The 17,682-nt window shown below is 40.7% G+C and overlaps 1 protein-coding gene across 1 annotated transcript in view; it reads left to right on the top strand.

Annotated features, from left to right (window-relative positions):
• Nucleotides 1-10,539: 10,539 nt before the first annotated feature.
• Nucleotides 10,540-17,682, top strand: part of CDKL1 (cyclin dependent kinase like 1) — an 85,512-nt gene continuing 78,369 nt past the window's right edge. Inside the window, exon 1 of the mRNA XM_073608635.1 lies at nt 10,540-10,694. The gene's annotated coding sequence lies outside the window, so the exon portion shown is untranslated. The remainder of the gene's footprint in view (nt 10,695-17,682) is intronic.

Here is a 17,682-nt window from a genome sequence, read left to right as displayed (position 1 = left end):
TTACAAAACTTTGTAAATATTTTCCTTCACCGACAGGCACTGATGAGGCAGTACTAATTGGCACTGATGAGGTGGCACTGATATACAGCACTGATGGGCACAGAGTGCCATCCTTAATGGGCAATGATTGCCATCCCTGGTGGCCATGGGTGGGCTTCCATGGTGGGATGCGCGCCCCCCGCGGCTTATACTGATGGATGTCATATGACACCCAGTCAGGATAATGAAACCACTTTCTGGCTGTCATTTTGCTCTATGGGAGGCGGGAAGTGGTTAAACTAATACTTTGTTGAAGCACCTTTTGATTTTATTACAGCACTCAGTCTTTTTGAGTATATGTCTATCAACATGGCACATCTTGACTTGGCAATATTTCCCCACTTTTCTTTGCAAAAACACTCCAAATCTGTCAGATTGCGAGGGCATCTTTTGTGCACAACCCTCTTCAGATCACCCCACAGATTTTAAATCGGATTTAGGTCTGGGCTATTCCTAAACTTTAATCTTCTTTTGGTGAAGACATTCCTTTTGGATGTATGCTTTGGGTGGTTGTCATGCTGAAAGATGCAGTTCCTCTTCATGTTCAGCTTTATAGCAGAAGCCTGAAGGTTTTGTGCCAATATTGTATGGTGTGATCCCTCGCGCTAAATTGAGTAAATAGGTTGTGTGAATATTTCTATAATAGACTAAAATCCCAAGTGATAAAAAATAAATAAATCAATAAATGAATAAATATATGAACAAGATGATAATATATTAAATACAAGTGGGCGGTGATGATGTCTCTGTGGACTGCAGCAAAATCTGAAGTGTTCACTTTCACTCAGTATAAATGTAATAAAAAATGATTTCGCGCTAAAAAATCTATCACCTCAGATTAAAGTGCATACAATAATTGAAAATTCCTAAACGTGCGATATCTAAAAGTGCTCCATAGTGCAATGAATAATCAACAAAAGTGCTTTGTGCATCAAAATAAAGGATAGGTGAAAATTGATAGAAAGTTCATATTGTGCATCAATGTTCAAAGTCTATATTGTGCTGTTCCACTGGGGTCATTTGATAAGGATAGAGAATAATAATAATCTTGAGGTTAATGATCCAGTGGCACCGGGCTCTCTAGACTCTCACCTTAAATAAAATTATTATGGGCATCAAAACCAGGTTCTTTGTTCTTTGTGGTGTAATGGTGTTGAGATGGAACTTCTCTGGTGCTGTAGCGATTCCTCTGCTTAACAGTACCTATGAGATGTAGGAACAAAGGGGGTTGCCCATCTGGGCTCCACCAGTCCGGTGGTGTAAACAGGAAGGGGAGAGAGAAAAGATGCCTCCAATGGTGTAGTAAGTTTGTAAAAGATAGCTATTTATTAAAAATCAAGTGGTCTCTTACATGTTAGCAAGTTAAAAACAGCATTAGAGTAAAAAGGTTGAGGAGCGGCGTTTGAGGCGCCTCCTTACTAGTTTCCGGTTTCGTCTGTGCTCGGCCACGCCCTACGCGTTACGTCACCGCTCGTGACTTCAACTGGGGAACCGGATTGGTCCGAGAAGGATGTCTTTTATGTGACGATACCGGAAGTTGTGTGTCGGCCATCTTTGTTGTGGTACAATGTCCTTGTGTCATTATTGGTCTTCTTCGCGGCCATTTTTTGTTATTGAAGTGCGCCTGTGCTATCGCGGCCATTTTACAGGTGGCACTATATGTCAAATTGCGGCCATATATAGAAGGATCAAGTGAAGTCTAGAACGCTGTATTTGTGCGAATTGTGTCCTTTTATCTAAATTTTACATATATGAGTTTAGTCAAGGCTGGTGTTAATAAATCTAGGGAATCAATATTATAATGTTGTTGCATCTTGAATGAAAATGCAGATAAAAGTATCTTAAATGAAAGAGTACTGCATGTCGGCCATTTTTTTGTAGTCTAAAATTCTATCCAGTCTATGTCAATCAAGTCCTATAAGAGGCGGACCTTTAAAAGAAGGATATTGTTATTGTCCGCCATATTACTGTCTACAATGAAAGTGTTGTGAACTATATGTTGATGGGACTGTCAGTCAATGTCCAAGTGCTTAGGAAGGTGTTTCAGTCCTCATATCATAGTTGTAATATTATATGGCTATAGTTCAATTAATTAATACACATATATAAATCTCTATTTAATCTCTATTTAAGTTAATGTTGTCCAGTATATAAATATACTGTATGCAATGTTAAATAAACGATCAATAGGAATACACAGTTGTATTATATCTGCAAGAATAATTAATACTAATAAAATCATTCAGAACAAGATATAAAATTTAAAAATTGCTTAAAAAACAGTTTAAATCAAACTCTACGTTCATCACCCAGGGGGCATGAACGTAGAGTTTGATTTAAACTGTTTTTTAAGCAATTTTTAAATTTTATATCTTGTTCTGAATGATTTTATTAGTATTAATTATTCTTGCAGATATAATACAACTGTGTATTCCTATTGATCGTTTATTTAACATTGCATACAGTATATTTATATACTGGACAACATTAACTTAAATAGAGATTTATATATGTGTATTAATTAATTGAACTATAGCCATATAATATTACAACTATGATATGAGGACTGAAACACCTTCCTAAGCACTTGGACATTGACTGACAGTCCCATTAACATATAGTTCACAACACTTTCATTGTAGACAGTAATATGGCGGACAATAACAATATCCTTCTTTTAAAGGTCCGCCTCTTATAGGACTTGATTGACATAGACTGGATAGAATTTTAGACTACAAAAAAATGGCCGACATGCAGTACTCTTTCATTTAAGATACTTTTATCTGCATTTTCATTCAAGATGCAACAACATTATAATATTGATTCCCTAGATTTATTAACACCAGCCTTGACTAAACTCATATATGTAAAATTTAGATAAAAGGACACAATTCGCACAAATACAGCGTTCTAGACTTCACTTGATCCTTCTATATATGGCCGCAATTTGACATATAGTGCCACCTGTAAAATGGCCGCGATAGCACAGGCGCACTTCAATAACAAAAAATGGCCGCGAAGAAGACCAATAATGACACAAGGACATTGTACCACAACAAAGATGGCCGACACACAACTTCCGGTATCGTCACATAAAAGACATCCTTCTCGGACCAATCCGGTTCCCCAGTTGAAGTCACAAGCGGTGACGTAACGCGTAGGGCGTGGCCGAGCACAGACGAAACCGGAAACTAGTAAGGAGGCGCCTCAAACGCCGCTCCTCAACCTTTTTACTCTAATGCTGTTTTTAACTTGCTAACATGTAAGAGACCACTTGATTTTTAATAAATAGCTATCTTTTACAAACTTACTACACCATTGGAGGCATCTTTTCTCTCTCCCCTTCCTGTTTACACCACCGGACTGGTGGAGCCCAGGTGGGCAACCCCCTTTGTTCCTACATCTCATAGGTACTGTTAAGCAGAGGAATCGCTACAGCACCAGAGAAGTCCCATCTCAACACCATTACACCACAAAGAACAAAGAACCTGGTTTTGATGCCCATAATAATTTTATTTAAGGTGAGAGTCTAGAGAGCCCGGTGCCACCGGATCATTAACCTCAAGATTATTATTATTCTCTATCCTTATCAAATGACCCCAGTGGAACAGCACAATATAGACTTTGAACATTGATGCACAATATGAACTTTCTATCAATTTTCACCTATCCTTTATTTTGATGCACAAAGCACCTTTGTTGATTATTCATTGCACTATGGAGCACTTTTAGATATCGCACGTTTAGGAATTTTCAATTATTGTATGCACTTTAATCTGAGGTGATAGATTTTTTAGCGCGAAATCATTTTTTATTACATTTGTGCCAATATTGACTGGTATTTGGAACGGTTCATAATTCCCTCTACCTTGACTAAGACCCCTGTTCCAGCTGCAGAAAAAAACAGACCCAAACATGATACTGTCACCACCATGCTTCACGGTGGGTATAATGTGTTCTTTTGGTGATGTGCAGTGTTGTTTTTGTGCCAAACATATCTTTTGGGATTATGGCCAAAAAGTTCAACCTTGGTTTCATCAGACCAGAACACATTTTCCCACATGCTTTTGGGAGACTTCAGATGTGTTTTTGCAAAATTTAGCGGAGCTTTGATGTTTTTCTTCATAAGAAAAGGCTTCCGTCTTGCCACTCTACCCCCATAGCCCAGACATATGAAGAATACAGGAGATTGTTGTCACATGTACCACACAGCCAGTACTTACCAGATATTCCTGCAGCTCCTTTAATGTTGTTGTAGGCCTCTTGGCAGCCTCCTTGACCAGTTTTCTTCTCGTCTTTTCATCAATTTTGGAGGGACGTCCACTTCTTGGTATTGTCTCTGTTGTGCCATATTTTCTCCACTTGGTGATGACGGTCTTCACTGTGTTCCATGGTATATCTAATGCCTTGGAAATTATTTTGTACCCTTCTCCTAAATGATACCTTTTAACAATGAGATCCCTCCCTCTGCAGACCATGGCTTTTGCTGTAGGATGCGACTAAGAAAATGGCAGGAAAGACCTACTAGAACAGCTGAACTTTATTTGGGGTTAATAATTTTTTTTTTTGACATAGGGTGCTGTTTGTGTGGGTCCCTAACACACATTTAGACATATTAAGGCCAATTTAGACAGGATCCGATTTACCTACCAGCATGTTTTAGAGTGTGGGAGGAAACACGCAGGCACAGGGAGAACATGCAAACTCCAGGCAGATGATGTCGCAGGCGGAATTCGAACCAGCAATCCTTTTTGCTGCTAGGTGAAAGTGCTAACCACTACACACACCACTGTGCTGCCCACAATCTGAGGCTTTTTGAATGATGGCAGGTGTGTACTGACTCCTATTTAGCATGAGTTTGAATGCAATTGCTTAATTCTGAACACCGCTACATCCCCAGTTATAAGAGGGTGTACACACCTAAAAGATTTCAGTTTGTTTTTCAATTGAGTTGTACAGTTTATAGGTCACATTAAAGGTGGAAAAAGTTCTGAAATTATTTATCTTTGTCTCATTTTTTACATCACAGAAACCTGACATTTTAACAAGGGTGTTCAGACGTTTTATATCCACTGTACATAAGTTGTCTCAGCCTTTGCCCTGACACTCAAAATTGAGCTCTGGTGTTTCCACTGATCATCCTTGAGATGTTTCTACAACTTGATTGGAGTCCACCTGTGGTAAATTCAGTTGATTGGACATGATTTGTAAAGGCACACGTCTGTCTATATAAGGTCCCACAGTTAACAGTGCATGTCAGAGCACAAACCAAACCATGAAGTCCAAGGAATTGTCTGTAGACCTCCGAGATAAGACTGTATTGAGACACAGATCTGGGAAAGGGTACAGAAAAATGTCTGCAGCATTGAAGGTCCCAATGATCACAGTGGCCTCCATCATCTGTAAATGGAAGTTTGGGACCACCAGGACTCTTCCTAGAGCGGGCCCTTCTCCCCCGTCAGAGATCTGAGGAGAAGGGCTTTAGTCAAGGAGGTGACCAAAAACCCGATGGTCACTCTGACAGAGCTCCAGCGTTTCTGCACATAGCATCCTCCTGAATCCTGCTCCCTGCACATAGCATCACCCTGCACGTAGCATCCTCCTGCACCCTGCATGTAGCATCCTCCTGAACCCTGCACCCTTCATGTAGCATCCTCCTGAATCTTGCACCCTACACATAGCATCACCCTGCATGTAGCATGCTCCTGAACCCTGCACCCTGTACATAGCATCACCCTGCACGTAGCATCCTCCTGCACCCTGCATGTAGCATCCTCCTGCACCTTGCATGAAGCATCCTCCTGAACCCTGCACCCTTCATGTAGCATCCTCCTGAACCGTGCACGTAACATCCTCCTGAACCCTCCACCCTGCATGTAGCATCCTCCTGAACCCTGCTTTGTTGGTATACAGAGGCCAGAAAATACTGATCACCATTGTACGCCATGAAGAAACCGCCACTTGCTGGCCACACCCACTTTTTGGCCACATCAACAGGTGTGTGGTAGCGCGCCACATTAACACCCTCACATTTACCCCAAACACCACCATAGCCCCCCCAAAAAAATGTCTGGAGCCGCCCCTGCCCGGATTGGATTTGAATGTTGCAGCCCCATCCCTCCCTCCAAGTTTTTTCTCTATATTATCTTCTTAACATTTGGTAGTCATATCCCAAATAATTCTAAGAAGTATCTTTTTTTTTCTTTTCTTTTTTTTTTTTTTATTATGGACAAAATGTCTGAAATAACCTGTATGTCATACAATCATTCCATAAACACATACCACATACACTGCATGTATAATTTGAGGAAAATATGCTTATAAAATAGTTTACCATTAGCCAATTAAAAAAAAAACATTTCCCCGGATTTCATTTTAAAAATTTGGTCACCTTAGATTACAAAGCTATTATGGAGTAGATAGTCAGATTTCCTGTTGTCCTGGACAGGAAGTGAAGTGAAATCTACCCAGCAGCACACAGACAGCAAAAAAAAAAAAAAACACAATCTAATAGGGGTTTTAACCCTTCCCTATTAAATCCAAATCTTAAAGTGTACTAAAGCCTTTTTATTTATTTATTTATTTATTTATTTAAGGGCTGTTCTCCCATGCAGCCAGTGGTGGTAACAGCAGACGGGTGAGTTGCGGTTTTACACAGAAATGCAGCCGCTGGAGGCTGTTCCCATGCCGCAGCTACGATGCTTTGCTTCACAGCCGGGGGGCGCAAGATAAACAGAATGTCACATTCCTCAGGTAGTGCTCTCCTTGAGGGCAGAGACTGGTGTAAAATTACAATATGCAGTATATGTAAAGTGCTGATGGCGCTTTATCAGTATCTCTAATAAATAAGTGAGGAGGCAGCAAATCACCTAACGCCCTCTGAGAAGTAATCCACTGTGGATCTCTTTTCAAAGGAGCGGCAGTATAGCCGCACATGTGATCAAGCCCTGACTCAAAGGCTGCATTCACATCTGAGCGTAGCGATTTTCTGGTGTTTTTGAGCGTTTTTAGAAGTGTATTACAAGTGTTTTGCAGCTTAAAGTGGGGTTCCACCCAAAAAAAAAAAAACTACATGAAAAATCCTAAAAAAAAATACAAAAAAAATTTGGATATTTTTATTTATTTTTTACTCACCTATAAATGTCTGTTGCTATCGGGTCCCTCGTAGTCTGCCTCTTTCAGTGCCTGGGCTGGTGACATCACTTCCGTCTCGGCACAGGAAGGGCTCAGCTCTGCTCCCTCCCTCCTGTCAATCATCTGGGACCCATTACAGGTCCCAGGTGACTGAGCGGCCAATCACGGCGCGCCGCTCGCGCATGCGCAGTGGGTGCCAGGCTGTGAAGCCACAGCCCGGCGCCCACAGTTGCAATGCCGGCGCTGCTGAACGGAGGGGGAGACGAGCGGGGCTTCGATCCCCCGCATCCCTGGACCCTGGGACAGGTAAGTGTCCAATTAAAAGTCAGCAGCTGCAGTATTTGTAGCTGCTGACTTTTATTTTTTTGACTGGCCCTCCTCTTTAAGGCATATTTGTTTAGCCAATAGCAAGCATTAGGGGGAAGAGATTAGTGGGCGAAAAAATGCTCATGTTGCACATTTCCAAGCGTCCTCATTGAAGTCTATGGAGCCCAATCTGCCAAAAAGAAGAACATTTTTCAGAGACAGGCGTTTTGCTTCAGGTGACAGAACACTCAGATGTGAACAGGGGCCATTGAAAAGAATAGGATTTGGCTTGTTGAGTGTTTTAAAGCTACAAGCTTCAAGCAACAAATTGCTCAGGTGTGAGGGGGGGGGGGGGGCAAATGTGTTCTGCTGTAAGCGTTCTATGATCGCGGGGTCAAAGTGCTTTGTACCCCAGAGGCCATGCTTGTTCCTAGTTAATCTGCTTCCTTCTGGTCACCTGACCACTACTACCGACAGCGAGCCCCGGGGTGTGTAAGCCAAGGACAAGCTTTAATTCTTACTCCATCCAGCGTCAAGGTGTGTAGAGGGGAGTTATATATTACCGAAATGTTTATAGGCAAAATAGCTGGTTAGATATTAATCTCCAAGTCCGCAAGATTTTGTCTTGTTGCTTTAATAAGTAACCGGTCAGAAATGCAAAATAGAGAGTAGTAGAGAGGGCAGGAGCCCACGTTACCGGCATGGCACCAAAATGTCAAATCCTTCATGTTTTCTGTCATTGTCAGCCTTGTCTATGAAATGCAGCTTCTATACAGTGAAGATGATACAAGAGCACATAGGTGTGCACCCCAAAGCTCAAACACATGTGTGACTGTGTGTATATATATATATATATATATATATATATATATATATATTAGGGCTGTTACTGATTAAAATTTTCATGTTCGATTAATCGATTTTTTTTAAATCCATTAATTATAACGCACATACAGATCCATACAGTGCACTAGACACTGCCTCTCTAGTAGACATCTGTGGAACTACAGCACCCAATATCCCTAGAAGGCAATACATGTGAAGGGGCTGTGTACTACAAATCCTCTCCTGAGGGGGGACATGGAGTTTTACTGGGCAAATTACAGGAGAGCGGGGTCTTATCGACGTCACCGGACTCCTCCCCCCTTTCCTTCGTTAGAAGACGGAGGCACTTGGGGAAGGGGGGAGGAGTCTGGTGACGTCGATGTCCGTGACGTCACCGGATCTCCTTCGGAACTCCCTGAAGACCCGGAAGCCGTTGGAGAGGCGAGTACCGATCAAAAGAATTTTGATCGATTAAAAAAATTAACGATTAATCGAGGAATGAATCACTAATTTCCGCAGCCCTAATATATATATATATATATATATATATATATATATATATCTCATAAGTATGGCAGTGGACAATGTCAGTAGGGCAGAGATTGGTGTCAGTAGTCTATTTTTATTATTTATTTATTTTTTATTCTTACTTACCATTTTATAATTTTATTATTTTTTACATTTTTTTTTTTTTACAATCATTTTTCTTTTTTTTACAATTTTATTAGGATTGGGGGGGGGGGGGGGGGGGGCTATGGTGAAATATCAGGGCTCTAAACAGATTTATTTATTTTTTCTCTTTTATTGGTTGAACTAGATGGACTCTTTTCAACCTCTTTTCAACCTGACTAACTATGTTACTGTGTGACGCCTGATGTCTCACTTTTCAGAGAGAGAAAGGGACTGAGGACAGAGATTCCCCGGTCTCTTTCTTATCAGCCAAGCAGCAGAGGAAATCTGCGCAGCACAGGGTGATTACAGTGTGCATGCCTATGCATTATGTAAAGAATTCATACATAGTCCCATGAACAAGGATGGTTTAGCCCTGGTGCATGAGGTTTTAGTGTGGGCAGAAAGCACAGGTGCTCCATCCAGCCCCTATCTTTGCTGGTAGCCTGTAAAGCTGGCCATAGAGGGTTGAGCATGGACTGGCTGAATTTTCAATCCGCGTTTGGCCACTCCCGCTTGACAGAAGTCAATGTAAGGATCGACTTTTATCAATTGGGGTGGTTGGAAATGTTTTCTTGATTAGCGGCTGCAGCGCAGATCAGTGTATTCTGACAGCAGAGGGTCCCCCTGCTCTCCGTGGGCAATATGGTGGCGGCTTCCCCTTCCCTCCGCGGGCATCACGGCAGGGGCAGCTTCCGTTTCCTCCCTTCTCCTCGGTGGCCAATCGGGTCAGTTCTCCTTTTGGCCAATCGGGAAACTGGTCTCAGACCCGCTTCCTGATTGGCCGGGAGGAGGATCAGCGTTTTAATAGCGAATATTAATTCTCTAATGTAACACACCTGGGTGGACTTGTACCGCAATGTTCTGGACCCCGAGCCCACCCTGTTTTGAAGCCTATTAAGCCTCTGGCTCTAATCAGGTGCTGCAAACCCTCGCGTTTCTTCATTAGCAAGTGCCGTGACCGTCGGCTCCCGCACACACGGAAGTGACGTCACTCAGCTCCGGCCAGTCACAGAGCCGGGGTCCGCGGCCCCGGAAGGAAGAGGGGTGAAGATGGATGCGGGCACCAGCAGGGATGGCGTGGGCTTCGTTTGCAGGTAAGCGCCACATAGTGGGCTGGAATGCGATGCATAGTAGCCCATTATGCTTTTACTTTACAGGGGGGGGAGGGGAGTAAAACTCATCAGGATTTACTTCCTCTTTAACCTTTTTCTATTTTTTTGCATTGTCTCTTTTAAATTGTACAGCGCTCCATAAACTGTTGGCGCTATATAATAATAATAATGGATACAACCAGGCTCTTTCCTGCTGCATGCTGGGAGTGGAGCTGCTCTGCCATGGCATAGAAGTAACCAACCACACACAGCTCCTAATTCCTGAATTCTGCTCCATGTCTCTGTCAAAAATCTGTATTTTTTTTCCCTCTTACACACACAGAACTGCTGCTTTCCTCACCACAAACGATCCGTCTTCCCCTCTGTACAATGAATGGCAGTGACATTGTAAACACAAGGAGAGCCCAGCCCGAGGAGCAACCCTACAGCACCTGTAACCGCTGATTGGCCCAGAGAGGCAGAGGCGGGCCGATGGTTACCAAGGGAACGGCCGGGCTGCTAGTGCGGCTGGCTGAGCTCAGGCGGCTCAGAAGAGAAGAGAGCCGGAGGCGGCGGAGTGTGCGGAGCAACCTACCGTGTGTGCGGAGCAACCTACCGTGTGTGCAGGTCAGTGTGCGCGCTCTGCTTTATACTATACAAGGCTGATAATGTACTGAGTGCTGTATTCCCCCCCAGAGGTCCCCATACACTCACCGCTCCACCTACCTACCGCACAGGATACCTACCTGATGGAGAGCGCTGGGAGCTCCTAGAATTCTTCATCAATGCATTGGCAGCAAGCATTCTTCTCTGTCATTACTATGTATTTACTATACACCTTGTGGGCTTAGGACCCTTCTAGATTTTATTATATACACAAGCTATAGCCGGTCCATTGAGATATAAACTGTCATTTATTATGAGGCTCTTCCAGTATATGAGAGTGATCCATACAAAGTGTGTGTGATATGCATGGGAGCTCCAGGAGAAGACCTCCTTCCAACTCATATGTGTGCCAGTCTGTATATATGTATGGAGAGGGATAGCTGTGTAAATGGACTTCCAGGATGTACATTGGATTAAATATTATATATACACATAGCACATAGCACCAACTGTGTAGGTGTGGTCCCAGTGTGTTTATGTAAACTTGATTAAAAATACAATTTTATATATATATAGAGAGAGAGAGAGATATATCTATATATATAGATATATATATATAGAGAGAGAGAGATAGAGATATATATATAGAGAGAGAGATAGAGAGAGATAGATATATATGTAGAGAGAGAGATACATTAGAGCTGCACGATTCTGGCCAAAATGAGAATGACAATTTTTTTGCTTAGAATAAAAAGCTCACGATTCTCTTAATTCATTTATTTTCCCCAAAAATTTCATTTGAAAGACCGCTGTGCAAATACAGTGTGACATAAAATATTGCAACAACCACCATTTTATTCTCTAGGGCAGTGATGGCGAACCTTGGCACCCCAGATGTTTTGGAACTACATTTCCCATGATGCTCACCTCCACTGCAAAATGCATGGGCATCATGGGAAATGTAGTTCCAAAACATCTGGGGTGCCAAAGTTCACCATCACTGCTCCGGGGTCTCTACTAAAAATATATATATGTTTGGGGGGTTCTAAGTAATTTTCTAGCAAAAAAAAGATTTTAACTTGAAACCAACAAATGTCAGAAAAAGGTTTAGTGTTTAAGTGGTTAAACTTTCTTCATTTACACACTTTGACAAATTGTTACAACGTTTAGTTGTACAGTTACACAGTTTACTTAAAGTTCCACTGCTAAAGAATGTTGTGATTCTTGGCAGACTGCCCGCTTTTTTTTTCTTGCTTTCCTTTGATGGCTGCGGCTTCAGAAGAACAGAAAGAATTCTTTGCATGGACAGAATCGTGAAACACTTTTGTGAAGATCGCAACAGGGAAAAAATATCGATAACGTTTCTTGATGATTAATCGTGCAGCTCTTTATATATATATATATATAGTGCATCTCATAAAATTAGAATATCATCAAAAAGTTGATTTTATTTCAGTAATTCAATTCAAAAAGTGAAACTCATATATTATATAGAATCATTACACACAGAGTGATATATTGCCAGCAATTCTTTCCTTTAATTTTGATGATTATGGCTTACAGCTAGTGAAAACCCCAAAATTCAGTATGTCAGAAAATTAGAATATTACATGAGACCAATACAAAAAAAGGATTTTTAATACATAAATGTTGGCTTACTGAAAAGTAAGACCCCATACACACTATACAACTTTTGTTGTCTGATTTCCTTTAGATTTATAAAAACATGTAGTGTCAGGCCCCATTCGCACTAGCGCGTTTTTTGATGCATTTTGCATTTTGCAGAAATGCACGGGAATTTTTTAACATGGGTTCCTATGGAACATGTTCACATCAATGCTTTTTTGTATCTCTGCGTTTTTGGAAAGGGTCGGGGACTTTTTTTCATGCAAAAAGCAGCGTTTTGCATGTAATGGTTTTCAATGGACAAGCATCAAAAACGCAAGTGCACCGTTTTTGCAGCGTTTTTGATGCCTTTTATGATGCGTTTTTGATGCGTTTTTGGTGCGTTTTTGCCGTTTTTTTTTTTTTTTTTAAGACTGTAAAAAAAATGAAAAAAAAAAAAAAACCGCAAAACGCAAATCACGGCAAAAACGCGGCTCAAAAACGTGCCAAGCATGAAAAAAAAACCTCCAAAAACGCTCAAAAGCAACATGCATAGGTGTGAATCGAGCCTAAGGGCCTGCCTGATTGCATACAAATTGAAATTCTTTAGATTTGACCTCATATTATATGGTTTTGGTAAATCTGAAGGAAAAAAATCTACAGAAAATTGTATAGTGTGTAGCCATCTTATGTCCATGTACAGTATAGTATGCACTCAATACTTGGTTGGGGCTCCTTTTGCATGAATTACTGCATCAATGCGGTGTGGCATGGAGGTGATCAGTCTGTGGCACTGCTGAGGTGTTATGGAAGCCCAGGTTGTTTTGATAGTGGCCTTCAGCTCATCTGCATTGTTGGGTCTGGTGTCTCTCATCTTCCTCTTGTCAATAACCCACACATTTTCTACGGGGTTGAAGTCAGGTGAGTTTGCTGGTCAATCAAGCACAGTGATACTATAATCATTAAACCAGGTATTGGTACTTTTGGCAGTGTGGGCAGGTGCCAAGTCCTGCTGGAAAATGAAATCAGCATCTCCATGAAGCTGGTCAGCAGAGGGAAGCATGAAGTGCTTTAGAATCTCCTGGTAGAGGGCTGCGTTGACTTTGGACTTGGTAAAACACAGTGGATTCTGTGGTGTGCATTTGTATTCAGCCCCCTATTCTCTGATACCCCTAATTAAAATCTAGTGGGACCAATTGCCTTCAGAAGTCACCTAATTTGTAAATAAAGTCCACATGTGTAATTTCATTTCAGTATAAATACAGCTGTTCTGTGAAGCCCTCAGAGGTTTGTTAGAGAACCTTGGTGAACAAACAGCATCATGGAGGTCAAGGAACACACAGACAGGTCAGGAATAAAGTTGTGGAGAAGTTTAAAGAAGTTTTAGGTTATAAAAAAAATATCCCGATCTTTGAACATCTCATGGTGCACTGTTCAATCCATCATCCGAAACTGGAAAGAGTATGGCACAACTGCAAACCTACAAAGACATGGCCGTCCACCTAAATTGACAGGCAGTGCAAGGGGAGCATTAAAATGGTAGTAAACCCCACTTGGTCATTTTTACTATATTAAGGCTTACCTGTAGGTAAAATTAATATTTCCTAAACCTGCACGGTTTAGGAGATATTCAATCGGCATGCAGTCACTGACGACAGCTGCGCATGCGCTCTGAAGGATTGTGCCAAAACTTCAGAGCTCCTTGCCGGAACAGAGGACTCCAGCGCACCGGAGCCCGCAAACCCAAAAGAGACGCAGAGGGAACATGTCGGTTCCCTCAGCAGTTAATGGGCACGATACGGGGACTTCGTTCTAAGATGAGTATTTCATAATGTGTTAGTATGCAATGCATACTAGCACATTATGCTATTGTCTTGCAGGTTTTTTGTTTATTCAGTGGTTTACTAACGGTTTAATCAGAGAAGCAGCCAAGAGGCCCATGATAACTCTAGAGGAGCTGCAGAGATCCACAGCTCAGATGGGAGAATCTGTCCACAGGACAACTATTAGTTGTGCTCTCCACAAATCTGGCCTTTATGGAAGAGTGGCAAGAAGAAAGCTATTGTTGAAAGAGAGCCATAAGAAGTCCTGTTTGCGAGAAGCCATGTGGGGGACACAGCAAACATGTGGAAGAAGGTGCTCTGGTCAGATGAGACCAAAATTGAACTTTTTGGTCTAAAAGCAAAATGCTATGTGTGGTGGAAAACTAACACTACAGATCACCCTGAACACACCATCCCCACCGTGAAACATGGTGGTGTCAGCATCATGTTGTGGGGATGCTTTTCTTCAGCAGGGACAGAGAAGCTGGTCAGAGTTGATGGGAAGATGAATGGGGCCAAATACAGGACAATCTTAGAAGAAAGCCTTTTAGAGTCTGCTAAAGACTTGAGACTGGGGCGCCTTCCAGCAGGACGACTCTAAACATACAGCCAGAGCTACAGTGGTTTAGATCAAAACATATTCATGTGTTAGAATGGCCCAGTCAAAGTCCAGACCTAAATCCAATTGAGAATCTGTGGCAAGACTTGAAAATTGCTGTTCACAGACGCTCTCCATGCAATCTGACAGAGCTTGAGCTATTTTGCAAAGAAGAATGGGCAAAAAAGTCACTCTCTAGATGTGCAAAGCTGGTAGAGACATCCCCAAAAAGACTTGCAGCTGTAATTGCAGTGAAAGGTGGTTCTACAAAGTATTGACTCAGGTGGACTGAATACAAATACACGCCACACTTTTCACATATTTATTTGTAAAAAATTATGTGCCACTTTGTGTTGGTCTATCACATAAAATCCCAAACAAAAACATTTACGTTTTTGGTTGTAACATGACAAAATGTGGAACATTTCAAGGGGTATGAATACTTTTTCAAAGCACTGTAAATAACCTCATAGCTGGCTGTTCAGGTGTAGCTCAGTATGTGAACTTGACTGTGGCCGTGTTGTAGAACAGGAAAATACTGATCTTTGGGAATGTACTGTATGTGACTAAGTATCTCTAGTTCTGCACAGCTGAAAATGTTTTGTATTACTAATCTTTATTTTTATTTAATGTTCATGTTTTATAATATAACTTGTTGGGCATATCCTTACCCTAGTAGCGTAACATTAATGGCTCAAACACTGTGCACTGTTTTGCAATTGTTGACAGCTGAGCAGTTAAATAAAACTTTGTACAATGGCCTCTGTGTTTCAGTGGAAGTGGTAGAAAAATCTTTAGGCTTCCTGAATTTTGTTTAATATCTGTTGCGTCATCCTTGCTGGAAGTTTGTAAAGATGAACGCTCATTTGTTGTGGAATGTGATAAGTGGTTTTCTTGTTCTTGGTATTTAGGGGAGTTTTCAGATATGTATCATACTGAGTTTAGATGTCTGCCAAGTCCAGCTTTTTGTGTGTGTTGAAATTAATTCCACTTCTGAGATATTTAGATATCTCCAAATCAAAAATTTCTATACACCATTCCTAAAGGGGGATACACCATTATCCCAATTATCCATTTTTGAATCAATCTGTACAAAAGATCCATTTGCTAAAGGTACAATTTCATCACTTTATAATCAATTATATGGAGTAGCAAATCTTAATAGACCCTCTTACGTTCAGAGGTGGGAGGAGGACCTGGGACGAACTTTAGAAGACACGGACTGGTCTAATATATGGCTCACATCTAAGTCATCTTCACCCAACATCTTAGCACTGGAGACAAATTATAAAGTCCTAACTCGCTGGTACCTTGTACCCGCTAGAGTGGCAAAATATTCACCTAATACCTCAACTCTTTGTTTTCGAGGATGCCCAGAAATAGGCACATATTTACACATATGGTGGACGTGCCCAGTAATCCAAACCTTCTGGAAGGAAGTCTTCGTGATTGCATCTAAAATATTTAAAAAAATAATACAACCAGATCCATATTTAACTTTACTTAATCTAAAACCGGAATGGTTAACACTCTCTCAATTCAAACTTATGATCCAACTAATAACGGCTGCAAAACAAACAGTGGCCAAGGCATGGAAATCTCCTACATTGGTACTAGCAGAAACAATTCACAGAATGAATAATACAATGTCCCATGCTAAGATGGTAGCCATCGATCAAAATCAAATTCCAAAATTTGAAAAACTTTGGCATCCTTGGATAAAACAACAGTTCCTGTCAAATTTCAATGACTCTGTCCTGTTGCCACGGTAACAGATTAAATGACTTACAGAGACACCCATTCTAAGGCTTCAAAGAGAACTAAAAAGAATAATAAACTGACGAGCGGGACAACCTTGTGGACCATACCTCTACCTTTCAACCCTTTTTCTTCTTTCTCTTTCCTTTTCTCCACCTTACAATTAAAGCTCATTATCAGAATTTATTTGACCTATATACACTCTACTTGTAAACAATATGTATAATAGGTATAAATCATTTAAATACCTACAAAAGTAACTAAGGAAATTATATATATCTTTAATTTAGGTTTACGTGAACCCAATGTTTAATATTTGAAATTTCATGATATTTACCTATATAAACCCTACTGTAAAACAATGAGCTTACTTTATAGATCCTTGTAAACTTACTTTATGTATCTTTATAACATTGTATACTCAATAAACTTCTTTTGACAAGGAAATTAATTCCACTTTTCATGTACTCACATAAAGGTCAGTTTTTTTGCATACAGGTTTGCCTTTTAGAAACACAATGCATATTTATTATTGGGACTTATATAGTGCTATCAATTTGCATGCTGCTTTACACAGTGTACATTCACATCAGTCGCTGCCCTCATGGAGCTTATCCCCCTCACACATAAGGGTAAAACAAATTGAAATGCCTAAAAGCTCAATTTTGCAACTTTTTGACATTTGTTAGTAAAACCGTACACATCATCACAAATACTTTGTGCATCCAGATGGATTATACCGCGTTTATTTCAGGACAAATTGGGCTTTAACTTGGTAGTGAATAGTTGTGGCTATCTAACTTTTTTTTTTATTATCAAAGAAAAACTGACCCAAAATAGTAAAAAAAAAATTAAATGTAGCTGTATATTTCTTGCAACTACCATAACCTACCACCAAAGAACAAGCCAAAATAAATTCTCCTGTTCCTGACGATTGCAGCGATACCACATATGTATATGTTATTTGTCGTTTGTACCCGTAGTACAGCTCAAAAGCAATAGTGCGCATTTTGCTTTTTTTTTTTTTCATTTCTTTTTTCTTCTTTTTTTTATTCCTACCTGAAACACACCAACACTAACTGATGCTAATTTAAAAAAGAAAAAAAAAATCCTGTCCAAAATATACTGATCCTGACTTTGACCTTTGACCCTTACTTGACCCCAGGGTGGACTAAAATCAGTGATTTTTTTAAAAAAGAAAATCAGTTTTTTTTTTTTTTAATTT

Source organism: Aquarana catesbeiana, linkage group LG13 (assembly GCF_042186555.1).
Source record: "Aquarana catesbeiana isolate 2022-GZ linkage group LG13, ASM4218655v1, whole genome shotgun sequence".
Classification (NCBI taxonomy): Eukaryota; Metazoa; Chordata; class Amphibia; order Anura; family Ranidae; genus Aquarana; species Aquarana catesbeiana.
The sequence above is the reverse complement of the archived record's forward strand: the minus strand, read 5'-3'. Positions and strand labels throughout refer to the sequence as shown.